A 6,000-nucleotide genomic window follows, 5' to 3' on the forward strand; every position below is an offset into this window, starting at 1 on the left:
TCTCCCGATTGTTCATCTGCCACGGGGTGCTGGCTGCCCCAAGCCAAGTTCATCCCTGGATTCCGCAGTCCCTCTGGGCCCAGCCCGGGGCGCTCCCCGCGAAGCTCTGGAGGAAAGTCTTCCCAGTTCTAGAACCCAGGCGGAGGGGAAAAAGCCCACTAAAGAAAGAGTCAGAGAAAGGGTCGGCTGATGGCCTGCACTGCTCTCAGCGCCATCTGAGATCACCTCGGTAGCTTATTTACCGGGAACGCTCCTTCTCCCCTCCGGGTTTCACAGCCTTCGGTCGGCTGCGCCTCGCCTGGCGCACAGTAGGCGCCCAATGGGTTTTTGCTGAATGAAGGCGTTGTGTAGGAAGTGCAGGCGCTGACAAAGAGCCTCAGCCCCGCGGGCACCCCTGCTCTCCAGCCCTCTCTAGCTCCCGCTTAGACGCTACACAGGCGCTTCGGGAATGCATGTGGGAGAGTTTGAACATTCATGATGTTTCTTTCAGGCTCCCTCAGCACTTATTGCGGCTGCCTCTGCTCTCCCGCCACCCGCACGAAAAGTTGAACCTAAGGCTGCTATGAAGGTACAGGTCCCAGTACCCAGCCCGGGGCTCCAGGATGCCGGATGTGAATCTACCTACGCCTTCTCGTCGAACCACACAAGCAAAAAAGAGCCTGGCGATCCCTGCAGACGCGCCCCTGCATCCCCGCTGCTGCCCACCCACCTCCCCTGGAAATCTGGGATAAAGTGTGACCCAGTCCCCAGACCTACCCTATCGAACCAGGAGTCACTGTATCTATTGTACCCCGACTTTCCCGGTCCCTCCCCAACAAAGGCGCCTACCCAGCAGCGGGCACCTGCAGCCGCTTCTCCGGGGGCAGTCGGGGCAAAGTTGAGCTTCTGAAAGGCAGCAAAAACTTCCCCAGGCTGCAGCGCCCGGCCACCAGTCGGGAAGAGAAATCCAGCAGTGGGGGAAAGTCTCCCCGCGGATGCCCGCCTCGCCTCCCGGACTCACCGCTCCAGCCGTCGGAGACCCTTGCTCTGAGTGGTGTCAGCACTGCAGCCGCCTCCGTGCGGGCGCCGCTCCGGCTCGCTTCCCCGGGCTGCCTCCGTCTGCCACTCTCTCCTGCAGCGCGCGGAGTGGTGACTCCTCTGAGCGTGTCGGCGGCTAGAGGAGGGGCGGGAAAGTGGCTCCCGGCTTGCACGCTGCGGTCCTCCTCCCCTCCTCCGCCCGCCTCCTCCCCCCGGTGCTGCAGTGCCGGGCGGCGGCGTGGCGAGAGTACGAGCGGTGCGCAGGGAGTCACGGCGCGCGGGGGAGGCGGGCGCAGCGCACCACTCGCGGTGCTCCGGGAAGTCGCGGTGCTGAGGCGCTGCTGCGGTGCGGGCCTGGGGCGGGGGACGGGGGCGGGGGGCAGGGAGGCAGAGCCGCCTTCAAATGGTAGGTACTTCTGGAGAAGTCAGGGCTCCGAGTTTGTAGCAGGTGAAGGAGAGGGACGCCGATGCTCAATTAGTCATCGACTGTGACTGTGCGTTGCGCACTTGGCGGCGCCCCGGGTCAGGTCCAGCCAGACGCAAGGGAATTCTGACTGCTGGGCTCTGTTAGCACCGAGCCAAAGAGGGTTGTATTCTATTTCTGGGCCTGGGACTGACTTGCTCACTTTGTCTTGGCTTCCAGGGAGCAACCAGGCAGAGCTAGGTTGCCCATTTCCCCCAACCCCCACCCCGACGCTGGCAGGCAAGTCCAGAGGGAACTTAGGCACAGCAAGAACAAACGGAAGAAAACTTCGCTGGGTTAAGTCCAGTGTCTCCCCGGTGCTAGGTAGGGACAGACAGCTGGGCTCACAGGAAGACATTGACAGTGGCCCCTTAGGGAGAACAACCGAATGTGTGTGTGTGTGAGAGAGAGAGAGAGAGAGAGATTGCCACACCCAAGCCTGGCGCACCCACCCCGCAACAGCATCGGAGGGCGTCACCCTCCCGGGCCTTTCGATGTAGACCCTACCATCCAGATCCTGCGGGACACAGGGCATTCCCACGTCCCTGACTCCTCTAGCTCCGCGCACTCACGGAACCCAAGTGGAGTGGGAAGCAGTCACACAGGCGTGTGCCTTCTCCAAAATCGTTGCTCCTGTGGTGGGGACCCAACGCGAGACAAAGCTCGGCGCCAGTACGAGCTGCAGTGGTTGGAGCTTAAACACACACATCTCTCCGCGAATGTGTTCCATCTGTGTAAATAGGTGATTGGATGGATGGCTGAATGAATGCTGTGTGGATAGAAATATAAGTGTTACATGTATAATACAGGCGCCCGGGAAGGAGAGCTATCAGGCACCCCCAGGCTGGAGCCTCCTGCCCAGAGGATCCTGTGGGACCAGGCGGTGTGCCCAGGGCGGTGTTGTTATAACTTGGCTTTCCAATTTGATTTGTGCCACTATGCAGGATACAGTGAAGAGAAGAAAATGGAGACAACTCTTGGCCTTTCATTTTCCCTCCTCTCTGGTTCAGACACTCTGGAACTTAAAGATTCTCATGTCCTGTTGAGCCTACACTTCCCGAGCTGGTCATTCTTGTTCTGGTGAGAGGCTTTGCTGTCTGTGACCGTAGGAGGTGCTGTGAGATGGTCAGGCAACATGAAAATTAGTGAAGTGCTCATTTTCATTTCATGGATTCTTCTTAATAAAATAATTATTTAAATAGTTAAAGAATTTAAATAGATAATCATTTAGGCAACAATTAAGGTGCTGCTACTATGACAAGGAAGTGCCTATGAATCCTGCATTGGAAATACAATTGTGAAATTAAAAAATAACAAATCTTATCTGGATTTCCCACACGTTATTTATAAAAATTTGAGCTTCCAACTGCAAAATGTGCTGGCATTTCACAGAGTTCTCACATGGGTACCTTTTTGAGAACTTCTCCCAAACTGTTGCAGAATAATGGATTGTTTCTCCAAGTTACAGAAGTTCAGAAAACCATGAAACAAACCTTAAAAACAATCAGTGTGCTTTATGCTATGCTTGTCTTCCTTAAATCATTCTCCTATGTTGTCTGTGGAAGATATTTTTAAAAGTGGATTGATTTTTCTACCACTGGATTTTCTTGTCTTGATGCATTTGAAGGTAACATTTCCTTTTTTGTGTGCTTCTGATTGTGTGTTTGAAGGAAGCATCCCATTTAAGACCAGGTTGTACTGGAAAAGGCTATTTTAACATTGTATCTTTGGACCACAGGAAACACTTTGTCATGATGATGTTGTGCCATGGTTCCTGGACTTGCCCTCTAAAGCAGTTCTGTTCTAGGGTCCTGCCTGGCACACACTTTGGCCCCAGGCCCCTTGGATCCAGCACTCAGACTAGTCTTATTCACACCTTCATTATAAGGAAATGTTTTCTATCTTCTGAAAACACTTGTCTTGTAGAAGCGGATGGAGGAAAAGTGGGTACACCTGTCCTGTCCCCACAGAATCCCAGTGCTCTAAAGTCATTGCCCTCCTACACATCAGGAGTTTTCTTCTTCAATGCAATGTCTTCTTGTGATGCTAAAAAACAAGCAATGAAAGACACTTAAGGAGTAAGAGAGGTCTGTTTTTGCATCTGCAAAGTAGTTTTGACAAAATAATTCACACTAAGTACAGATGCTATAGTGATTGTATTTACACAAGAAGCATGTGCCTAGAACATCATGGGTATACAATAAATGTTAGTTGCTCTTCCTCTTTTAGTAGTTGGAGCAAGGTTTCAAAGGCTGTGCTTTGGAGAACACTGGTTTTGTAAGATGCCCCAGAAAGTCAGAGTCACACCTGGCTTCACAGCAGAGGTCTGAAGAGAGCCCCATATTCTCAGACCAAGTCCGCACCTCTCTGCTTCTCCTCACCATCATCAGGCGTCTATAGCAAAATGCAGACACCTACCCTTCTTACCCCAATACTCAGCTTCCACAACACTCAACACTATTTTTTGTCTCTTTTGTCATTTTAATTGAAGTATTACTATTTATTTTTTTTTTAAAAAAACTCTTATAAGCACCAAATTTTAATATCAAAGTCCATTTTGGGGGAAAGAAACACTATCAAGAACGTCCCTTTGGACAAAACAATGATGTTCATTCTTCCAAATATCCAAATTGAAAGTCTACCACAACCAAAACAAAATAAGCCCACGGGGAAACAAAAAGTAACAAAAATCACATTCTAGGGGGCTAGTGCATCTGGCAGTCTTTGCTGTGCTGTCCAACCATCTTTCAGCTGACTTTCAAAAAATAACACCCTCAGCTCATCAAAATATACATTTGCCATTTGCTTTTTTTTGGAGACGAAGTCTCACTCTATTGCCCAGGCTGGAGTGCAATGGCAGGATCTCAGCTCACTGCAACCTCTGCCTTCTGGGTTCAAATGATTCTCCTGCCTCAGCCTCTCGAGTAGCTGGGATTACAGGTGGCCACCACCATGTCCAGCTATTTTTTGTATTTTTAGTAGAGACAGGGTTTCCCCATATTGACCAGGCTAGTCTCGAACTCCTGACCTCAGGTGATCTGCCCACCTCAGCCTCCCAAAGTGCTGGGATTATAGGCGTGAGCCACTGCACCTGGCCTGCCATTTGCTTTTTAAGGTTTAGCTTTCTTCCAGACAGGGTAAAATACCCACAATTTGAAGTTTGAAGGGACACAGACTATCTCCTTTGAAAATTCCACAAGGCAATACAGACACCCGAGCTGTTCTTCATAGAGTGGCAGGGCTCCTGTCAGATTGACACAATTTCCCTGTGGAAAATGTTTCCTATTCTGTTTCGATATGTTCATTGAGGGGTCAAGAATCAGTCTGAGAAACTTCCACGTGGAATCTTGTTCCAGAGATATGGAGATTGGAACAGCTGTCAAATCATTAGTCATATAATCAAATTCTCTCCCTTCCTCGGTGTGCCTCCTCGGTATTGGAATACAGTCTCTCTCAGAACCTGATAGCAGTCTCCTTTAAGATTGTCTATGACATCACCACATGTTTTTTGCATATATTTCTTACATCCATCAGTCACCATTAGGTCAATCTCTACCATAGTGACCATCTTTGATTTTAGTTTGACCATTTCACACAACTCCCCATCTCGGCTTCTAAGAATCAATCAGTACGTCTTTCCCAGTGTACTCTTCTTCGCTGCTGCCCATGATGGGCCGGGTATATGCCAAATCACTGCCAAATTAACATCTCCACTAAGGATGTGAATATTTCCAAATTGCTTCCAGTGTCGAATTTTAATGTTCCAAAAAGGTGAATCTTTATTGTACACCTCTTCATCTATGTCATATTCAACCAGGCGCTCATTGGCAGTGGACCAATGTCTGTTGATGGCCCCTCTTCAAACTATGGGTGGTAATCACTTCACCAGCCCAGTACTGTCTTGACTCAATTCTTTGATTCTTTTTTCTACTTTGTCCGAAAGACTGATGATTTCTTCTTTGCCCTGCGAGTCATCATTGTAACTCTGAAGGTCCAGCAACACCAATCCATGTGGGCAAATTCTCAAATTAGCAAAGATGCTGTTTTTGTGTTTCCATTTGTGTAGGTTGCTGAATAGCCACGGTCCTGCCAGGTATGCACCAGCTCCGCCAACCCCTGCTCCTGGAAAATAGACTGGAAGCCTTTTAGAATTGCCTTGCCATTAGCTTTGGCACTGAGCATGAAGTTGATCTTGCCATGCCGTGCTGCTGTCATAGTGAGGCGAGGCCCTCCCTGTGCCATGCCTGGGGAGGTGGCTGAGGGAGCCTGGGTGGGTGGTGGTGTGCCCATGTCAGGCTGTGGCTCACAGGCCAAAACAGTATATTTTGGCTCCCAGGAGTCAAAACAGTATATTTTGAACCTACCAATGTTCATCTTTTTAAGCCCTTAGTGCCTACACATATCAGTGTCCACAAGAAGCCCCAAAATCTCAAGTGCTTTTCTCATCTCTTGCATTCTAATGCTCATAAGGCCCAGTACATCCAGTATTCTGTCCCTTCCTCCCTAACCAACTCCTGAAA

General features: G+C 49.9%; 1 protein-coding gene and 1 pseudogene across 3 annotated transcripts in view; both read right to left on the reverse strand.

Annotated features, from left to right (window-relative positions):
- SV2C (synaptic vesicle glycoprotein 2C) overlaps positions 1-1,341 on the reverse strand; it is a 269,321-nt gene extending 267,980 nt beyond the window's left edge. For 2 of the 3 annotated variants that reach the window (XM_032278009.1, XM_032278001.1), the window contains exon 1: positions 1,001-1,341. The gene's annotated coding sequence lies outside the window, so the exon portion shown is untranslated. Of the gene's footprint in view, positions 1-828 lie in introns of all 3 variants that reach the window. The other variant, XM_032277991.1, reaches the window with a different exon arrangement.
- A 3,170-nt stretch (positions 1,342-4,511) lies between these two features.
- On the reverse strand, positions 4,512-5,695 carry LOC116562807 (annotated as a pseudogene).
- Positions 5,696-6,000: the final 305 nt, after the last annotated feature.

Source organism: Sapajus apella, unplaced genomic scaffold (assembly GCF_009761245.1).
Source record: "Sapajus apella isolate SASKATOON/1434 unplaced genomic scaffold, GSC_monkey_1.0 scaffold1, whole genome shotgun sequence".
Taxonomy (NCBI): Eukaryota; Metazoa; Chordata; class Mammalia; order Primates; family Cebidae; genus Sapajus; species Sapajus apella.